Source organism: Hyperolius riggenbachi, chromosome 4, assembly GCF_040937935.1.
Source record: "Hyperolius riggenbachi isolate aHypRig1 chromosome 4, aHypRig1.pri, whole genome shotgun sequence".
NCBI classification, from domain to species: Eukaryota; Metazoa; Chordata; class Amphibia; order Anura; family Hyperoliidae; genus Hyperolius; species Hyperolius riggenbachi.
This window is the reverse complement of record NC_090649.1, coordinates 293,014,780-293,036,316: the sequence shown is the minus strand read 5'-3', so window position 1 is coordinate 293,036,316 and position 21,537 is coordinate 293,014,780. Positions and strand designations below refer to the sequence as shown.

Genomic DNA, 21,537 nt, shown 5'->3' with positions numbered 1-21,537 from the left:
GACCAGCTACCAATAGAATTGGGCGAAATTTGTAAGCTTCAAGATGGACGTTTAACAGTCAGGTATTTTCCTGAGACATTGGCTGTCTCAAAAACGTTAGAATGCATTGTTGAATAATATCAAGCAATGATAGAGAATAATACCTATGCTCTAGTAGAAGAGGAAAACATATGAAAAGCTCTGAAGGGGTAAGAGCATTTTATGTGTTTGAGCTGCTGGGACAAACAAACAAAGAACCAGCTGTTTTTTTTAATCAAATAGACTCGATAAGTTCAATAAACACTAATTGCAAATAAAATGAACAAGAAGGCAAAGCAATGAATGAATAGGGCGAAAGAAAGCAGCAGGACTTCTGGCTATCTCCATGTCAGTGTATCATTAAAATCATCAGAGCAAGGCTTTGAAAAAAGTTACTGACATTGATAAAACAGTTTCTATTATTAATCAAATTTGAATGCACATATATGTTTACTAGTTCTTCAAAAACACTGCTTTGGGATTGCTTTAGCTTTTTATCTGCTGGTGTTCAGCAGAGTGTGGTTTTATCAAGCATTTGGGTTGTGAGAGGAGTGTCTTTTTAGGTATTCCTCTCAAAGCCCCTCTATGGCACTAGAGGGCACATGGATTGTATCCAGTCATTAGGATACCACTCTGTAATCCTGAAATACTGGGATCAAATCACTGTCCCTTTCCATTCAATCTATTGTTAATATTTAAAACAGAAATAAAAAAAAATCAGTATTGAAGAATAATTACTGCAGTGGTAACCACAGGCATTCAATAACATATATTATTTTTGCGCTTAGTATACACTTAAAATCCATTGACATTAATTTTCACATTTATTTACATGAGAAGCCAAATGTATACATGTACAAGTAATCAAGGATTGTCACTAATTCCAATAAGCATTCTGAGACAGTATTGTTAGTTTTTCAAGTAAGCTTCAGCACTGTCTCAGAACATTTCCACAACCTCAAAGAAAAGAGCGATTTGTGACATTATGACCAGGTGCCAAGTGTTTTAAAATGTAGGAATTATGGGCTTGATTTGCAAAAATCCCCATAAAAATGGCCATGAGCTTTCTGCACAAAACAAGTTTTCCAGGGTTTAATGAATCATCCCAAATGTTACTTGCATTTATAATCACAACCTTGAAAAAGTCTCTACAAAGTAGTGAGAATAAAGAGAGTAGCACCAGTACAGTACATCGTTTTGTGAAAAAAGAGACATTTATTCATAAAGTTAGTATAAAAAAAGGTAATTATAGGTTATCCCATTTGCAGAGTCTTGTTAAAGTTCTGCTTGCTTCCCTATAAAGATCTAACCATTAACCATCTCGAGCCATGGTGCAATGTCCCATTCAAAAGTTAGGGGAGTTTATAAGAGGGGTGTGCACTTGGCTGCAGAGAGAACAGTGTAATCGAGTCTCCAGCCCCGGCCAGTAACACACAGAGAGAGGAGACAAGGGTTTATAGCTGGGCTGCTCCTTCTTCCTCTGTAATGAGACCATGGCAAAAGAAGAAGACAACCTTCCAGATGTGCTGCTAATCATCAATGTCGACTTCGTTCTGTACTTCTATAATCACGCTTTCTCCAGCCAAGTGCAGGGGACACCTCTCTTTAAAAAGACTTTAACTTTTGAATGGGGCATCGCACCATCCCATGACCTGGTGCAAAGGAAAGCCAGGACTTTCAGCTTTCCAAAATGGTTAGATCTTGGTAGAGGAGCAAACAGATGGGATAATACATAAGTACCCCAAAAAGTATAAAGTTGGTATAAGAAAAAAAAAATAAACATAAATACAAATAATTTTCACAATCCCCAGTTTTTATAGTGAAAAAAACCCACCATCAAATACTGTGCACCAATTTGCCTTTATAGATGGCCCGAACGGTTCGCTGGCGAACAGGAAACGGCGAAGTTCCGGGGGTTCACGATCGCAGGGAACCACAAACTTTTCCCGAAGTTCGATCCGCCCCCATAGTGCATCATTAGGGTCAACTTTGACCCTCTACATCACAGTCAGCAGGCACATTGTAGCTAATCAGACTACACTCCCTCCTGGAGCCCCACCCCTCCTTATAAAAGGCAGGCAGCGTCAGGCATTGGACTCATTAGTGTGCCTGCAGTAATTAGAGAAGGGAGAGCTGCTGCTGCTGCAGAGAGAGCTATTGGGAAAGCTTAGTTTGGCTCTTGTAGGCTTGTTAGCTTGCTCCTTGCTGATTCTTATTGCTAAAAAAGCACTCCTCAACAGCTCTTTTGAGAGCTAATCTTGTTCTTGTGATCTATTATTTTTTTGTTTTGTGTGGCCCACTTGTATTATATACAGCCCAGTCAGTCGCAGCTGGCCTTTGGCCTCTTGGTGGTAATTCTTACTGTGCCACTGCCAGGCCCAGCACATTCAGTACTACCTGTGTGTGTGACAGGCAGCTGCACATTTGTAATCCCAATCACTGCACCTGTTCACTGTTCAGTTCACCTACCTACCTACGTGAGTGCACACATTGTTAATACCAGCAGTCATTGCACCTGTTCACGGTACCTGTGTGTGTGTGTGTGAAAGGTGCACATTTTTTATTCCAATCACTGCAGTGCATACCTGTAACCTGTTCAGTGCACCTATGTGAGCGCAAGCAGTGTAATATACCACCAGTGATTGCACCTGTTCACGGTACATGTGTGTGACAGCTGCACATTTGTATTACCAATCCCTGCATACCTGTTCACTGCACCTGTGTGACCGCACGCTGTTAAGTATATCAGTCCGTGCATACCTGTTAATTGCACCTGTGTGACAGCTGCACATTGTATTGTAATACCAGTCACTGCTACCTTTCACTGCACCTGTGTGACTGCACATTGTATTAGTCAAGTCAGTGCATAACTTTCACTGCATCCCACCTGATATGGACAAAACAGGTAGAGGCAGAGGCAGGGGCAGACCCAGAGGCAGGCCACACGGCAGGTCTGTTCGAGGTCATGCTGACGTGATTTCGTGTGGCCCTGGCCCAAAGTACAGTGCTCAGAAGAAGGCATGTCCCATCAACCCCCAAGATTGTCAGTACGTGGTTGACTATTTAACACAAAACACCTCATCTTCTGCATCCACCAGCGCTACTCCAAGTACCACATGCCGCTACATTTGACACTCGCAGGGGTTATTTGGTGGGGAAATCACTGATTCACAGCCATTATTGTTACAACAAGATGAAGGCGCTAAGCAAGTTACACCACCTCATATGTCTGAGTTAGGCGACACTATGAATGTAAGGTGTGAGGAGAAGGATGATGAAGTACCTGCTGTTGGTGCAGTTTTGGAGGTGTCTGATACAAGCGAAGGTTTGGAGGATGATTATGATGATGATACTGCCATGGATGCCACATGGGATCCTAAGGGACACGATGACCAAGGGGACAGTTCAGAGGGGGAGTCAGAGAGGAGTAGGAGGAGACGAGTTGCTAAAAGAAGCAGGGGGAGCTCGTCGTCAGAAACAGCTGGTGGCAGTGTCCGGTGCCATGTATCGCCACCTATGGACATCCAGCCAACATGCCATTCAACGTCAGCTGCTGACGCCACCATAGTGCCCACACCCCAGGGTGGCTCAGCGGTGTGGAAATTTGTTAGTGTGTATGCCAAAGATCAGAGCAATGCAATCTGTACTCTCTGCCACCAAAAATTGAGCCGTGGAAAGGCCAACACTTACGTAGGGAGTGGGACAACTGCCTTACGAAGCACATGCTGAAAAGGCACAAACTGCAATGGTAAGACCACCTGAGCAAAATCAGCACACAAAAGCAAAGCCACTCTCCTTCTCCTCTTCCTCCTTCAGGTGCATCATCTTCAGCCGCTTTCTCCCTTGCACCTTCACAATCGGTTCCTGCTCCTCTGCCCACAGTAGCTGCCAGGTGTCCGTGAGGGAACTCTTTAAGCGGAAGGAGGCAATGGCTGCCAGTCACCCCCTTGCCCAGCGTCTGACAGCTGGCTTGCCGGAACTGTTAGCTCGCCAGCTGTTACCATACCAGCTGGTGGACTCTGAGGCCTTTCGAAAATTTGTGGCCATTGGGACACTGCAGTGGAAGATACCAGGCCACAATTATTTCTCCAAAAAGGGGATATCCAAACTGTACCATGAAGTTGAACAAACAGGTGGATCAGTGGCTGACCCCACACCAACTGGAGATCGGTAACATGGTGTGACAATGGCCGCAATCTCATCTTAAATTTGAGAAAGTTGTCACATGTACCCTGCATGGCACATGTGCTCAATCTCGTAATTCAGAGATTTTTGTCTAAGTACCCAGGCTTACAGGACGTCCTAAAGCAGTCCAGGAAGGTGTGTGGGCATTTCAGGTGGTCTTTCAAAAAACAATTTATCAGTGCGCTCACTAGATAATAGTCCTGAATAATTAATAAAAGGTCCTTTTACTTAGCAAACAAGTCCTCTGGATCGCAGCATCAGTCACCAAGCATAAGATGTATTCCAAATATTTCACCCAGATACTGCGCTCACAGCTTCAAAACGACCTCATTCCATATTTGTAGCTCAAAGAAAAAGGAAACATAAAGGACATAGCATAATACTGTTTAAAAAGTACTGTTCCTTCCCACAACACCCAGTGCTGCAAGCAATACTTTCGTGTGTTTCCACCCACAGGGTCTCACAGGTCCATGGCCGGATTTCCGCACAGGCCACCAAGGCCGGTTCCTAGGGCGGAAACCTGCCGCCAGAAGAGCTGGGGCGGGTGTCACACACAGGCAGCCAGCAGATCAGTTGCTGTCTGCTGCCGCGCTGTCCTCCAGTCTCTCCTGGGTGCGTGGTACAGTACACTGTCTGCATAGAGAAAAGAGCACCCCGCCTCTCCTTTCTCACTCTGAGGGGCAGGGCTGAGCCAGCAGACCGGGAGATTTGAGCGGAAGGAGGAAGAGGCAGACAAGTAAGCTATGCGTGTGGAGGAGGCACTGCTGACAGCGTTAGGGAATGAGATATTGCACTGTAGATTAGTTGTAGCATTTGAGGGGGAGAGCTGTGTGATTGTGTGTGCAGATATTTTACTCACTTGCAGCACGCTGCCTATTGCTAAACAGCTGGAGAGAGAGTAACTAGCTGGCTAACTTCTTTCAGTGTTGTATTCATGCACTCAGTCCTGTCACTACTACTATCTTGTTTTGCCAATCAGCAGCTTTCCTCTACTCCCCCCTCCCTTCCACAGAAATTAACCTTTCATTCCCTCACTGGTTTCTCTGTTACTGTCGTTTTGGTCTTCTGGGCACAGATGAGAGAGAAAAACACTATCCTCTCTATAGCACATTACAGAGTATATAGTCATGTTAATGACTGTCCTCAAAGGTGCTCACAATCTAATCCTACCATAGTCATAGTCTAATGTCCTACCATATTATTATTATGTATTTATATAGCACTGACATCTTCTGAAGCACTTTACAGAGTACATAGTCATGTCACTGACTGTCCTCAAAGGTGCTCACAATCTAATCCTACCATAGTCATAGTCTAATGTCCTGCCATATTATTATTATGTATTTATATAGCACTGACATCTCCTGCAGCACTATACAGAGTACATAGTCATGTCACTGACTGTCCTCAGAGGAGCTAACAATCTTATCCTACCATAGTCATAGTCTAATGTTCTACCATATTATTATATATTTATATAGCACTGACCTCTCCTGCAGCACTTTACAGGGCACATAGTCATGCCACTGACTGTCCTCAGAGGAGCTCACAATCTAATCCTACCATAGTCGTAGTCTAATGACCTACCTTATTATTACTATGTATTTATATAGCACTGACATCTGTAACACATTACAGAGTACATAGCCATGTCAGTGACTGTCCTCAGAGAAGCTCACACTCTAATCCTACCATAGTCATACTCTAATGTCCTACCATATTATTATTATGTATTTATTTAGCACTGACATCTTCTGCAGCACATTACAGTACATAGCCAGGTCACTGACTGTTCTCAGAGAAGCTCACAATCTAATCCTACCATAGTCATTGGCTATCATTCATAAAGCATTTCCGCATGCAGTAATGCTTAAAACAGGCTGACTTTACCGACCACTTCGCAAAGTCAGCATTCATAAAGGCTCTTTCGCATGAAAAAATGACACTACCGGGCAGAGTGATAAATCACCGCCTTGTGCGGTGATTATCGGAACAAATGTAGCAAAATGTTAATTCATAAAGATCACCGCAAGCGGTGTGAGGTCTGGAAGTACCGCTCCCTCTGATGTGGCGATACCAATGTAAGTGAATGGAGGCACACAGACCTCCCAGGCAGCTGCAGCAGAGCGGAACACGGAGAAATGTATCAACTCGGCAGCTTCCGTGTCTCCGCCTGCCTACAGCCTGCCTACCGGCCGCCAGCCTAGTTTGGGGAATCTCCGCACTGCTACCGCACATGGATACTTTTTTATGAATGCCTACCCAGAAGTCTAAAACATCACCAGCTGTGTTTTCCCGCACTGATTCTCCATACCGACAGCACTTTCATGAATGATAGCCATAGTCTAATGTCCTACCATATTATTATGTATTTATATAGCACTGACATCTTCTGCAGCATTTTACAGAGTACATAGTCATGTCACTGACTGTCCTCAGAGGAGCTCACAATCTAATCCTACCATAGTCATTGTCTAATGTCCTACCATATTATTATTATTATGTATTTATATAGCACTGACATCTGTAGCACATTACAGAGTACATAGTTGTGTCACTGGCTGTCCTCAGTCAGTTTAATCACTATAATCTTTTAATCAGTAACCCTAACCTAATACTTAATGTTATCCCTTTTCCCATAACCCTATTCTCAAATTACTAGCCTCACCCTAATTTGCCAAAAGGCCTAGCTATTAATTTCCCCTAAACAGCTTTTGTTTCATAAATTCCATTCCCTAATATCCTGATCCTGCAGAATCTCTAACCTCCTCCCTTTCCTATGTCTGATAACCCTATCTGTGGCCATTAACGAATCGATACAATTCTCCAGACATTGATCAAAAATGATCATTTTTAACCACTAATGGGAAAGGCACACTGCTATTCAATTTGATCAGATTAATGGAAAAAATCAGTTTTCCAGATCAACGTTGTCAATCTTGTTAAATTGAATAGCAGCTTTCTTTCCTTTTGTGGTCCTGAATGATAATTTTCAAAAGATTTGTATTAATTTCTACATTAACCCCGCTGTTGCCATGGGGCGGCTGGAGGTAGTGGGCCTTGGGCAGTAAAAAGTACAAATCCGGCCCTGCACAGGTCCTCACCGTTTCACGTGGCTGCCAGATCACAGACAGCTTTATAAACCTTATGGTGTCACCAGGCACACAGGTGTATCAGCAAACGGCACCCAAAAAGTCCCAACACCTTCACTCATGGACTCTCACCTGCTCAAAATGCCATCCAGATTATAAGACAGCATTAGCGCTTTCCTGATTATTAAACCAGCATCTCATCTGCAGATGGATCTCCAGCACATCCTTTACTCTTGTTGCCTAATGAACTGAAGAGCCTCACATAGCGTAAAAAAGTACTTTAATTTAAAATTATTAAAATCAGTGCACTCACATGATCCAAAAGGTTTCCAAGCATAAAACAAAATTATCCACGCCAGCTCTGCACGACTGTAGCTCCGCCCTACGCGTTTCGTGCATGCGCACTCATCAGGGGCTGGAGACGTGACTCAGGCCGGCACCTTAAATGTAATATCCTCCGCTGTCTCATCCAATGGGCCTCGTAGCCCATACCCAAAATGGTCGCTACTCATTTTCCGCCCTTCTTTTCCCCACCTATCGTATACTGCAGCGCTACAAGATACCATTCCTCTTCTGCCACATCAGAGTGGGCGGAGCTGGAAGCCGTCCAGCCAACTCTCGACCTCCGCACTCCCTAAGGAGCGCATCCCGTCATTAAGACGTGTGAGGCTCCGCCCTACTGCATCATCTCGTGGTCAATGCGTTCCAGCTCAGCCCATTGGCTATTGCAACCAGCAGTGATTGGCTAACATTAAGCCCATTGCTTTCCATAATATATATCTTCCTATTCACCTCTCAAACCCCCGATGCTGGCGATTAACATTAAACAAAAAACATACCATCCACATATATATTAAACAATCATAAACCCATAGCGTACACATAAGCTTAATCCAACATTGTATATATTAATCTTAATCATTGATCTCCTTATCTTATTGCACATATCAATCAAGCCTACATTGCAGAACCTCCATCCCAGAATTCCGTGTATAATCCCTTACAAACCCGCATGCGACCATTCCCACCCACCACACAGACCCCTCCTACCCACGAACCCCACTCTAATATATCCACCCATCCCCCCCACCCTCAATATCAGTGGTCGTACCAATATTTATTAATACTGTGGGTTACGTCCATGTCCCCAGTGGGGGGCATGCACGTATCCCACCATCAGTCATCAGATATAAAACAATTTAAATCGAACTCAACATTCAATCCCCTCGGGTGCAAAGTTTTCAGCTCATATATCCAACGCGACTCCATCCTTGACAATTCCCTCATTTTGTTACAACCCCGCCACTTCGCCCGTAACCTATCAATACCGCAAAATCTCATCAATGCAGGGTTACAGTTATGTTTCTCAGAGAAATGTCTAGACAAATTATGGCCACTATTACCTTTCTTAATGTTCCGGACGTGCTCACCAATACGCTCCTTCAGCTTCCTAGTGGTTCTACCAATATACTGGTATCCGCACGGACACCAGCACATATATACTATATGGCTCACGTTACAAGTTATGCAATCTCTGATCTCATAGTTTTTATTATTAACCTTCCCTACAAACCCATTTCCCCTTACCGGCTCTGCTTCTCTACACCCAACACAGTCTCGGCAAGGAAAAAAAACCTTATTGCCCCCTATATCCCCCCTACTGATCTTAGGCCCATCAATGAAACTTGGTACCAAAATCTGTTGTAGATTCTTAGCTCTTCTGTACAGGAATCGTGGTTGTGCAGGTATAACTTTCCCCAGAACCTTGTCAGCTCTCAGGACATTCCAATGTTTTCTAAAGGCCTTCTCCACCTCAATGTGTCTACAGTTATAGTCCAAGGTCACTGCATAGTCATATCCATCTACCTTCCCCCTTCTACCATCACCCTGTGTCACCATTTGTCCTCTGTCCTGTCTCTCAATGTCATCACGTATCTGTGCAAGTGTCTCCCTCTCATACCCTTTTTCTACAAACCTATCAATCAGCATGTCTGTTTGTTCTCTAAAGTCGGTGATCTCAGTGCAATTTCGTCGGATTCTATACATCTGTCCTTTGGGAATATTTTTCAGCCATTTTTTGTGGTGGCAGCTAGACCATTTCAGGTGGTCTTACATGGCCATGGCATGCTTTGCTGATATTCAGCGGAGGAACAACTTGCCGGTGAGACGCCTGATTTACAATTGCCTGACTCGCTGAAATTCGACCTCCTGATGTTTGACCACCTGCTACAACAGGAGAAAGACGTCAAACAGTATCAACTACAGTCAAAGGACGCAGTCTGGGGAGATGGGGCTGTTCTGGCTGAAGTACTGGACACTAATGCGAAATGCCTGCAGGCTCATGCGGCCGTTTGAGGAGGTGACAAACCTGGTGATCTGCAGTTAAGGCGCCATCAGCGACTTGAACCCATATGCTTTCTTCCTGGAGCGTGCCGTGCGTAGAGTGGTGGATCAAGCTGTGGAGGAGCGTGAACAGCAAGAGGAACAGGAGGAAGAGTTGTGGGATCAATTCTCAGCAGAAGCAGATGATTACTCAACACCTGAGGCAGCACAGAGGGGGGAGGAGGAGGAGGAAGAGTCATTTGGAGAAGAGGAGTCAGATGATGAGGAAGGTGTTGTTTTGGAGGAGGAGGCGGAAGAACAACCGCAGCAGGTGTCACATGGGGCTTGTGCTGCTCAACTTTCCCATGGTATTGGTGGCTGGGGGGAGGAGGAGAACTTAGCTGACATCACTGAGGAAGGGCAAGAGGAGATGGATAGTACGTCTGCATCCAACTTTGTGCAGACGGCATCTTTCATGCTGTCCAGCCTGTTGAGGGGCCCCTGTATAAAAAAAAAACTCAAGAAGAATGAGCTGTACTGGGTGGCCACGCTACTAGACCCTCAGTATAGGCACAAAGTGACGGAGATGTTTCCAAATCACCAGAAGACAGAAAGGATGCAGCACTTGCAGAACAAGCTGGCAACTATGCTTTACAATGCGTTTAAGGGTGATGTCACAGCACAACGGAATAAAGATACCACTTCCAGTAATCCTTCTCCTATGTCCATGCAGGCAAGGACAGGACGCTCCAGAGATCTCATGGTGATGTCGGACATGCGGATATTCTTTAGTCCAACGCCTCGCCTTAGCGCTTCCGGATCCACCCTCCACCAATGCTTGGACCGGCAGGTAGCCGACTACCTGGCCTTAAGTATGGATGTAGACACTGTGAGCAGCGATGAACCCTTGGACTACTGGGTGCGCAGGCTTGACCTGTGGCCAGAGCTGTCACAAATTGCCATCCAACTTCTGTCTTGCCCTGCCTCAAGAGTCCTGTCAGAAAGGACCTTCAGCGCAGATGGAGGCATTGTCACTGAGAAGAGAAGTCGCCTAAGTCAAAAAAGTGTTCAGTACCTCACCTTTATCAAAATGAATGAGGCATGGATCCCGGAGGGCTACTGCCCGCCCGAAGACTAAGTCAGTCCCAGCACACAGCATCTCTGCCTGCACGCCGTGTGACTGCCTGCCCCATTACTAAGTCGCTCCCCACACAGCATCTCTGCCTGCAGGCCGCTAGACTGCCACCACCAACAGGGTCCACCAGGACTCCAGGCGGATTCCTGCTAGCAGCAGCCGCTATAATAATTTTTCTGGTGCCTGTACATGCCTGCCTAATTTTTGTGGCTGCACTGCAGCTGCAACAACAAAACAAAAGGCATGTAGATGTGTCAATTCCCCTTTGTGATCGTTACCTTGCCGCGGTGAAGGGGCTTGCATATCACAATGAAACAATGACCGCCAGCTATATGAGTGTGTTGGGGTTGGGGGGCACACCTGACCTAGGAAGATAGATAATAAGGTTGTTGCTTCATTGTGGACAGAGAAAATTCGATCAGCTGGACACTCAGTTACTGTTCTGTCATTCAGCTACCTCAGCCCGACCATATGGGCTTGAAAACCGCCATCGTCTGCACTTTGGCCATGGTGCGCACCAGTCCAGCACGGCCATCACAACACAAACAGCTGTTTGTGGTGCGTTACACAGTGAGTTTGGTCTGTCAGTGTGAAGCAGTACACTAGTTACACTCCCTGATTGATGTATACACATGCAAAATGTTTTAAAGCACTTTAGGCCTCCAATTTAGCATGCAATGTGATTTCTGCCCTTAAAACGCTGCTTTGCGTCAAATCCAGATTTTTCCCTGGGACTTTTGGTGTGTATCCCACTCATCCATGCAAAAATTCAGATGTTAGACCCCTTGAAACATCTTTTCCATCACTTTTGTGGCCAGCATAAACGTTTCTAGTTTTCAAAGTTTGCCTCCCCATTGAAGTCTATTGCAGTTCGCAAAAGTTCGCATGTTCGCGAACGTTTGCGGAGGTTCGCGAACCAAAAATCGGAGGTTCTGGCCATCTCTATTTGCCTTATGAGGGAAAATAATCTTTCCCATCTCCATATGCAAAACACTAGATATACACTACTGCCAGTGATTGGACAGCTCTTTTGCTTTTTGTTCTTTTAGCAAATTGCTGAGTATTTCATATTTTCACAGTCCTCACACACAAGAAAACTAACAAAAAAATCTTCAATAGAGTCTTTTTCAGTGGCCTTAAAGTGAACTGCTGTTCATTAAATACTTGCAAGGGCTATATAAACATGTACTTATGGTGATAACATTTTCCCTAGAGCTTCTTTTTTTTTTAAGGCAAATACATTTGCTTAAGCCCTGTACAAACATATGAGGACTGTCCCCAGCAAGGATTGGTACTTGTTTCCCCTCATGTGACAGTTTGGGACTGAGTTCTGTACAGATGTGTAGCCTAGAGGCTAGCAATGTGTTTTGTTGCTATTGATGGTGGTGGAGGGATGATAACGTGGCCCACGATGGGATGGGAGTGGTAAGGGGGAGAACAATGGGCTTGGTCTGTACTCAGCCCAGATTGTATCTTGGCAACACATCAGAACCTCCGTACATATGTTAGATTGCCAGAGAAAAGATGGCCTCAACGGACACATAGTGGTAATCATTTAACCACTGCACCATTAAAGATGGCCTCAACGGACACATAGTGGTAATCATTTAACCACTGCACCATTAAAGATGGCCTCAACGGACACATACTGGAAATCATTTAACCACTGCACCATTGAAGGGGAAAAATGTTTGAAGGCGGATCCTATGTGCCCTTTGAAGCAGCAGCCCAAGTTAATCTGATCCTTAGGGCCAATAAAGCTTGACTTCCATGGATGGGAGGCTGCTCTCATCCTAAAACACACATAGGACGGTGGTCTTCAATACAAAGAAGAGTGCAACTGTGTGTATTTATATCTGTGTTGCCGGAAATAAAAAACCTCAGAGACACTCACCTGGTGGAATGCCTGGCTTTGTGTCATTAGAGTTGCAGCTATATAAGCTTGTGTTGTTGATGAAAGTTTCCGTTCTACTATTCCACATGGTGAGAACAATGGAGATGTATTATTTTCTCTAGCAAACATGTCAATATACATTTCAGTGCTTCAGTGCTAGAAATGGTCAGCACCATAATCAAAGCCCTCAGTAACCACCCGTTAACACCTCAGTATTGCCACTTTAACACGTGTCTCATACAAAAATAAACAGATCACCTAATCACCTAATTAACTATACTCAACACATCACTCCCATCTAAAATGCAGAAAAAATCTATAAAAAATGCAATAAATTTACTACACACTATGGTCATTGACTTTCCCCTCATTTCATTTTCCATTAGGGTATAATCCCTGAATGGATGCAATGAATTTATCACACACTATTACCTATGGTGAACATAACTTGTGGGTGGGGTGTACTGAGTTCTGTGATGAGCGGTATAGTGAAAAACGTTGATGCCTATTTACTTGGCCTGTAAGATACAGTATGTAATTCTTCTTAAAATTATACTTTTTCTTATTAACTTCAGATGAGCATAGCTTCTCCTGGTTTTTCAGGCATTTCCAGTTTTTTACCTCATGATAACATTTTATATAGGGTGAAACCATTAATTTTGCATCCACTTGCTAACAGGCTGCAGCTCATGTTTTTATGTTCATTTTTTCAATAAAGCTTGAGTAGAATAAAAAAATGCCTCTTTTTAAAGTGATGTCTCAGAGGTGTAGCAAGAAGCTCCAGGATCCCCAAGTAAAATTGCCATGGAGGCCCCTAGTGCTGTCCCCTCCTGCCCCTCATATCTCTCCATGGCAGAGAAAGCATGAGCAGTGTAATATTTACATGCTCCAGCGCTGCATCAGGTCCTCCCTACTTCCAGCCATCCACACTCTCTATACTGCATGCCTGGCTCCCGATCACATAGGATGGCAGCCTGTAGCATGTGACTGACAGGAAGAAGAGGAAACCAAACAGGAAATGCAACACTGAAGCAGGTAAACATTGTTCCACTGTGCATTGTAGGCAGGAGGAGGAGCAAGCCCCATAGTCTCTGGGGAAAGGGGTCGCAATTGTATCACGTGCCAAGATTACATTTTCATTAAAATAAAATATGACGTTGCATTCTCTGAACTTTGAAGTGCATACCTTGGTAATTTATATAGCAACTATAGTCCTACTTATACACACTGCTCTCAACTAGTCAATCGACTAGTGCTAAAACTGCTGGCGCAAAATATATCATTGCTGAGGGTAATTTACAGCTTTGAAAAGTCCTTCTTTTTATTTTTTAACATAACCCCCATTCTTCTCTCATTCTCAGTTTTACTTCTTTTAGGTCTCACATACAGTACCTGTATGTAGTGAATAAATGATAAACTTTTCTGACTTCTCTTCACATGTTTGGGGGTGAGGAAGTAGGATGTGCGGTTGCTCAGCCTCAGACATTAACATCCCCAATTCTCATCTCATGAAGTTGCATGCAACTACTTCTTTAAATTACCACTCACCACCACGCTAAGAAACCAGCCAATGGGTCTAGCCTAATGACTGAGAAAGAAAATCCTGACTTCATACAGCTAAACCCTGTGTTTAGTGCTGGAATGAGTACTTGACCATGTGTATATTGATTTTTCAAATGGAATGAAACTTGTCAGAAACAGAGAGAGCTTCGGGGAAAGTATGTTGCAGCATATGCCAGCTTTCACCAATTATAGAAACGAAAAGAATGGCTAAATCTGCGTGGGATAAATCTGAAGGATTTCTGTTCCTTAGCATTAAGGCTTTACCATGCCGCACTACTGGGAATGCTATAGAAGAGTTTAATCATCTGACAGCCTTTTTCACCGCCCGAGGCATATGTAGCTTTTTTTATCAGTCTGCTTTTTCTAGGTGTCACCCCTTTCTAACAGCAGTACGGTACCTGGGGTCCAGCACACGAGAAGCTGATCCTTTATTGTACACATCTGAGTAGCGCATGAAAAGATCGCTACTCACCGTCCCAATGAACAGATGAATCACTCAAAAATTCCAACCTTTTTACATGAAAAAAAAAATCTGATTTAAATAGCTGCTTGTTAGTTGCTGTGATATGCATGCAGCTAGATAGGCAGTAGCATGGGCGTGAATTATACAGGAGGACTGAAATTAAACACTGTAGAAAGAGCAGACGCAGTGAAAGAAGGAAACGTAGACACATAAGCATGGACAGCGGGGATTTGTACCCTGATGTACAGAAATCAAAGCTGATATTTTATCACAGTGGTAGAGTTTCCAGCTATAAAGTCTTGAGGTTCAGCAAACAGAACAGTGTGATTACAATTGCACATGTTATAGGAGTAGTATATAATTAGTAAAGCCAACATACAGTACACTAAATGTATGCTGCCTGCTTATACATATTTTGTGCCTTCACTGCAAAAATATCAGCTAAATATGCACAAAAGATATTAAAGCACTTCATCTCACTCATGACAGAGAGATCCTTTATGCTGTGAATGCAGTACATCTTCAGGGTAGAATATATTGGCAGAGTTTTAGACTTTTTTCTCAAGGGTACCTTAGGACAACGTATATTTGCAAGGAATTTAAAGTAAATGGGAATCGTAAAGAAAAAGGTAAAAAACTAAACATGAACCAGATACTTATCTAAGGAGAGGAAAGGCTCTGGGTCCTGTAGAGCCTTCCCGTTCCTCTCATGGATCCCTTGTTCCAGCTCTGGTTCACCCGGCAGCAGTATGCTGCTTTCTGCCACTGAAGAAGGCTTCAGAAGTCTTCGGGGAGCCCGAGTGCTCCTGCGAGACCACGCTCTGTCACGTGATCATGCAGATGCAGTACCGAGCCGCCCATCCTTGTCTCCCGGAGACTTCCAAAGTCCCCCCATGGCGAGGGATCAAAATGGGGAAGCAAGCGCTGCAATGAGGGCACCGAGAGAGGAGCAAGCAGGCTCTATAGGACCCAGAGCCTCCCTCTCCCTAAGTAAGTATCTGGTTCATTTTTTTTAAACAATTCCCATTAGCTTTAACCACTTGCCGACCGCCCACAGCCCATGGGCGGCGGCAAAGTGGACGCCTAAAGGACCGCAATACGCCTTCAGGCGGCGCGTCCTTTAGGCATGCCGGGGGAGCGATCGCGTCATTGATGACGCGCGCTTCCCCCGGCAACTGGCTCCGCCCACCCGCCGTAACATCCCGCCGGCCATACGGAAGCGCCGGCGGGATGTTAACCCCGCGATCGCCGCTACAAAGTGTATAATACACTTTGTAATGTATACAAAGTGTATTATACAGGCTGCCTCCTGCCCTGGTGGTCCCAGTGTCCGAGGGACCACCAGGGCAGGCTGCAGCCACCCTAGTCTGCACCCAAACACACTGATCTGCCCCCCCCCCGCCCACTGATCGCCCACAGCACCCCTCAGACCCCCCCCTGCCCACCCCCCAGACCCCTGTTTGCACCCAATCACCCCCCTAATAACCCATCAATCACTCCCTGTCACTATCTGTCAACGCTATTTTTTTTTATCCCCCCCCTGCCCCCTGCCCCCTCCTGATCACCCCCCCACCCCTCAGATTCTCCCCAGACCCCCCCCCAGACCCCCCCCCCCCTGTGTACTGTATGCATCTATCTTCCCTGATAACCTGTCAATCACCCGTCAATCACCCATCAATCACCCATCAATCACCCCCTGTCACTGCCACCCAACAATCAGCCCCTAACCTGCCCCTTGCGGGCAATCTGATCACCCACCCACACCAATAGATCGCCCGCAGATCCGACATCAGATCACCTCCCAAATCCATTGTTTACATCTATTCTCTCCTCTAAACACCCACTAATTACCCATCAATCACCCATCAATCACCCCCTATCACCACCTGTCACTTTTACCTATCAGATCAGACCCTAATCTGACCCTTGCGGGCACCCAATCACCCGCCAACACGCTCAGATTGCCCTCTAACCCCCCCTTATCAATTCGCCAGTGCATTAATTACATCTGTTCTTCCCTGTAATAACCCACTGATCACCTGTCAATCACCTGCCAATCACCTATCACCCATCAATCACCCCCTGTCACCCCCTGTCACTGCCACCCATCAATCAGCCCCTAACCTGCCCCTTGCGGGCAATCTGATCACCCACCCACACCATTAGATCGCCCGCAAACCCGCCGTCAGATTACCTCCCAAATGTATTGTTTACATCTGTTATCTTCTCTAAACACCCACTAATTACCCATCAATCACCCATCAATCACCCCCTATCACCACCTGTCACTGTTACCTATCAGATCAGACCCTAAGCTGCCCCTTGCGGGCACCCAATCACCCGCCCACACGCTCAGATTGCCCTCAGACCCCCCCCCCCTTATCAATTCACCAGTGCATTAATTACATCTGTCCTTCCCTGTAATAACCCACTGATCACCTGTCAATCACCTGCCAATCACCTATCACCCATCAATCACCCCCTGTCACTGCCACCCAACAATCAGCACCTAACCTGCCCCTTGCGGGCAAACTGATCACCCACCCACACCAATAGATCACCCGCAGATCCGACATCAGGTCACCACCCAAGCGCAGTGTTTCCATCTATTCTCTCCTCTAAACACTCACTAATTACCCATCAATCACCCATCAATCACCCCCTATCACCACCTGTCACTGTTACCCATCAGATCAGACCCTAATCTGCCCCTTGCGGGCACCCAATCACCCGCCTACACGCTCAGATTGCCCTCAGACCCCCCCTTATCAATTCGCCAGGGCATTATTTACATCTGTCCTCCCCTGTAATAACCCACTGATCACCTGTCAATCACCTGTCAATCACCCATCAATCACCCCCTGTCACTGCCACCCATCAATCACCCCTGTCACTGCCACCCATCAATCAGCCCCTAACCTGCCCCTTGCGGGCAAACTGATCACCCACCCACACCAATAGATCGCCCGCAGATCCGACATCAGATCACCACCCAAGCGCAGTGTTTCCATCTATTCTCTCCTCTAAACACCCACTAATTACCCATCAATCACCCCCTATCACCACCTGTCACTGTTACCCATCAGATCAGACCCTAATCTGCCCCTTGCGGGCACCCAATCACCCGCCTACACGCTCAGATTGCCCTCAGACCCCCCCTTATCAATTCGCCAGGGCATTATTTACATCTGTCCTTCCCTGTAATAACCCACTGATCACCTGTCAATCACCTATCAATCACCCCCTGTCACTGCCACCCATCAATCACCCGCTGTCACTGCCACCCATCAATCAGCCCCTAACCTGCCCCTTGCGGGCAATCTGATCACCCACCGACACCAATAGATCGCCCGCAGATCCGACGTCCGATCACCTCCCAAGTGCAGTGTTCACATCTGTTCTCTACCCTAAACACCCACTAATTACCCATCAATCACCCCCTGTCACTGCTACCTATCAGATTAGACCCCTATCTGCCCCTAGGGCACTCAATCACCCGCCCACACCCTCAGAATGCCCTCAGACCCCAGCCCTGATCACCTCGCCAGTGCATTGCTTGCATCTATTCCCCCCTCTAATCACACCTTGAGACACCCATCAATCACCTCCTGTCACCCCCTAGCACACCTACCCATCAGATCAGGCCCTAATTTGCCCCGTGTGGGCTCCTGATCACTCGGCCAAACCCTCAGATCCCCCTCAGACCCCCTTCCGATCACCTCCCCAGTGCATTAATTGCATCTATTTTCCCCTCTAACCACCCCTGAGACACCCATCAATCACCTCCTGTCACCCCCTAGCACTCCTATCCATCAGATCAGGCCCAATACAACCTGTCATCTAAAAGGCCACCCTGCTTATGACCGGTTCCACAAAATTCGCCCCCTCATAGACCACCTGTCATCAAAATTTGCAGATGCTTATACCCCTGAACAGTCATTTTGAGACATTTGGTTTCCAGACTACTCACGGTTTTGGGCCCGTAAAATGCCAGGGCGGTATAGGAACCCCACAAGTGACCCCATTTTAGAAAAAAAGACACCCCAAGGTATTCTGTTAGGTGTATGACGAGTTCATAGAAGATTTTATTTTTTGTCAAAAGTTAGCGGAAATTGATTTTTATTGGTTTTTTTTCACAAAGTGTCATTTTTCACTAACTTGTGACAAAAAATAAAATCTTCTATGAACTCGCCATACACCTAACGGAATACCTTGGGGTGTCTTCTTTCTAAAATGGGGTCACTTGTGGGGTTCCTATACTGCCCTGGCATTTTAGGGGCCCTAAACCGCGAGGAGTAGTCTAGAAAACAAATGCCTCAAAATGACCCGTGAATAGGACGTTGGGCCCCTTAGCGCACCTAGGCTGCAAAAAAGTGTCACACATGTGGTACTGCCGTACTCAGGAAAAGTAGTATAATGTGTTTTGGGGTGTATTTTTACACATATCCATGCTGGGTGGGAGAAATTTCTATGTAAATGGTCAATTGTGTGTAAAACAAATCAAACAATTGTCATTTACAGAGATATTTCTCCCACTTAGCATGGGTATGTGTAAAAATACACCCCAAAACACATTATACTACTTCTTCTGAGTACGGCGGTACCACATGTGTGGCACTTTTTTACACCCTAAGTACGCTAAGGGGCCCAAAGTCCAATGAGTACCTTTAGGATTTCACAGGTCATTTTGCGACATTTGGTTTCAAGACTACTCCTCACGGTTTAGGGCCCCTAAAATGCCAGGGCAGTATAGTAACCCCACAAATGACCCCATTCTAGAAAGAAGACACCCAAAGGTATTCCGTTAGGAGTATGGTGAGTTCATAGAAGATTTTATTTTTTGTCAAAAGTTAGCGGAAAATTGATTTTTATTGTTTTTTTCACAAAGTGTCATTTTCCACTAACTTGTGACAAAAAATAAAATCTTCTATGAACTCACCATACTCCTAACGGAATACCTTGGGGTGTCTTCTTTCTAAAATGGGGTCATTTGTGGGGTTCCTATACTGAACTGGCATTTTAGGGGCCCTAAACCGTGAGGAGTAGTCTGGAAATCAAATTTCGCAAAATGACCTGTGAAATCCTAAAGGTACTCATTGGACTTTGGGCCCTTTAGCGCAGTTAGGGTGCAAAAAAGTGCCACACATGTGGTATTGCCATACTCGGGAGAAGTAGTACAATGTGTTTTGGGGTGTATTTTTACACATACCCATGCTGGGTGGGAGAAATACCTCTGTAAATGACAATCTTTTGATTTTTTTACACACAATTGTCCATTTACAGAGTTATTTCTCCCACCCAGCATGGGTATGTGTAAAAATACACCCCAAAACACATTGTACTACTTCTCCCGAGTACGGCGATACCACATGTGTGGCACTTTTTTGCACCCTAACTGCGCTAAAGGGCCCAAAGTCCAATGAGTACCTTTAGGATTTCACAGGTCATTTTGCGGAATTTGATTTCCAGACTACTCCTCACGGTTTAGGGCCCCTAAAATGCCAGGGCAGTATAGGAACCCCACAAATGACCCCATTTTAGAAAGAAGACACCTCAAGGTATTCCGTTAGGAGTATGGTGAGTTCATAGAAGATTTTATTTTTTGTCACAAGTTAGTGGAAAATGACACTTTGTGAAAAAAACAATAAAAATCAATTTTCCGCTAACTTTTGACAAAAAATAAAATCTTCTATGAACTCACCATACTCCTAACGGAATACCTTGGGGTGTCTTCTTTCTAAAATGGGGTCATTTGTGGGGTTCCTATACTGCCCTGGCATTTTAGATTTAAAGTGAACCTGACTAAAAATCTACTCAGCAGAACTGAAACGGCTTGGTGTTTCTTTAACAGTTTCACAGCATCAGAACTTTGTTTTTCTTACCAAAGCATCATTTTTAGCTGTATTTTTGGCTAAGCTCCACACAGCATAGAAAACTGCCTGGGTTTTTTTCCCTGATGCTGCGCAAAGCATGATTGGATTTCCTATGTCGTTATTCATGTTGCCTAGCAACTGGGAGGGTTGATCAGCACACAGGACAGTTGGAACTGTGTCTCATGCTCCCTGTCACCTTCTTTCAACCAAAAAGATAGCTGCCCCCATGAAATCAAACATTTGCCTGTTCTTTTAAAACAGGGTGGGTAAGGGATTATATTACCTATCTATTTTAATTAACATAACTAATGTAACTTAATGAAGTATGTTTGTTTAGGCTGGAGTTCCTCTTTAAGTGTGTAACTGTGGTTACCTACAATGCACCACAGCTGAATATGCAAATTATCACTTTATGCCCCTGAAGCCAGGCTTACATCCAGAATTGCTGGTGTATAGCAAGCCTAAACTTTACATTTTACAGAGCCACATCAACCTAACATGAAGATAGCCTGTTTAAGACTTTACGTCCTCCTCAGCAGAGCCGGGCCGAGGCAGAGGCTGGGCAGGCTGCAGCCTATGAGCGCAGCCACTAGAGGGCGCATTCCACCTCGCCACCCGCCTGCTGCTGGTTCTAGGACTGAGCTTATCTCCCCAGTATCCGCCGCCTGTGTAGTGCGCCCCACTGCTCCATAATAGCCGCGCTGTCATCACAGAGATGACAGGCACGGCTGGGGCATCATGTAACCAGGCAACAGCAGGAAGCCGGCTTCTAACGGAAGTGGTATCTGCTTCCTGCAGAGTTGCCTGAAGAAGACTTTCTCTACGAGTGTGCTGTGCCTGGAATGGACGGGGGAGGGACAGTGCTTGCCTGAATGCACTGTAACATGAACTCGGATGGCTGAAGGGGAGGCAGGGGAGGGGAACCCAGCTGCTTCCACGTGCCTGGCTGAATGAAGCAGGTATGGAGGGGGGATTGGAGTAGAGGGATAGAG

The 21,537-nt window shown here is 45.4% G+C and overlaps 1 protein-coding gene and 1 long non-coding RNA gene across 5 annotated transcripts in view; one reads left to right on the top strand and one right to left on the bottom strand.

Annotated features, from left to right (window-relative positions):
* NKAIN2 (sodium/potassium transporting ATPase interacting 2) overlaps positions 1-21,537 on the bottom strand; it is a 1,108,222-nt gene that overhangs the window by 107,189 nt on the left and 979,496 nt on the right. The gene's annotated exons all lie outside the window — the stretch shown is intronic.
* The window catches only part of LOC137503858 (uncharacterized), a 140,497-nt gene continuing 140,379 nt past the window's right edge, over positions 21,420-21,537 (top strand). Inside the window, exon 1 of the long non-coding RNA XR_011019354.1 lies at positions 21,420-21,504. This is a non-coding gene — a long non-coding RNA (uncharacterized lncRNA). The remainder of the gene's footprint in view (positions 21,505-21,537) is intronic.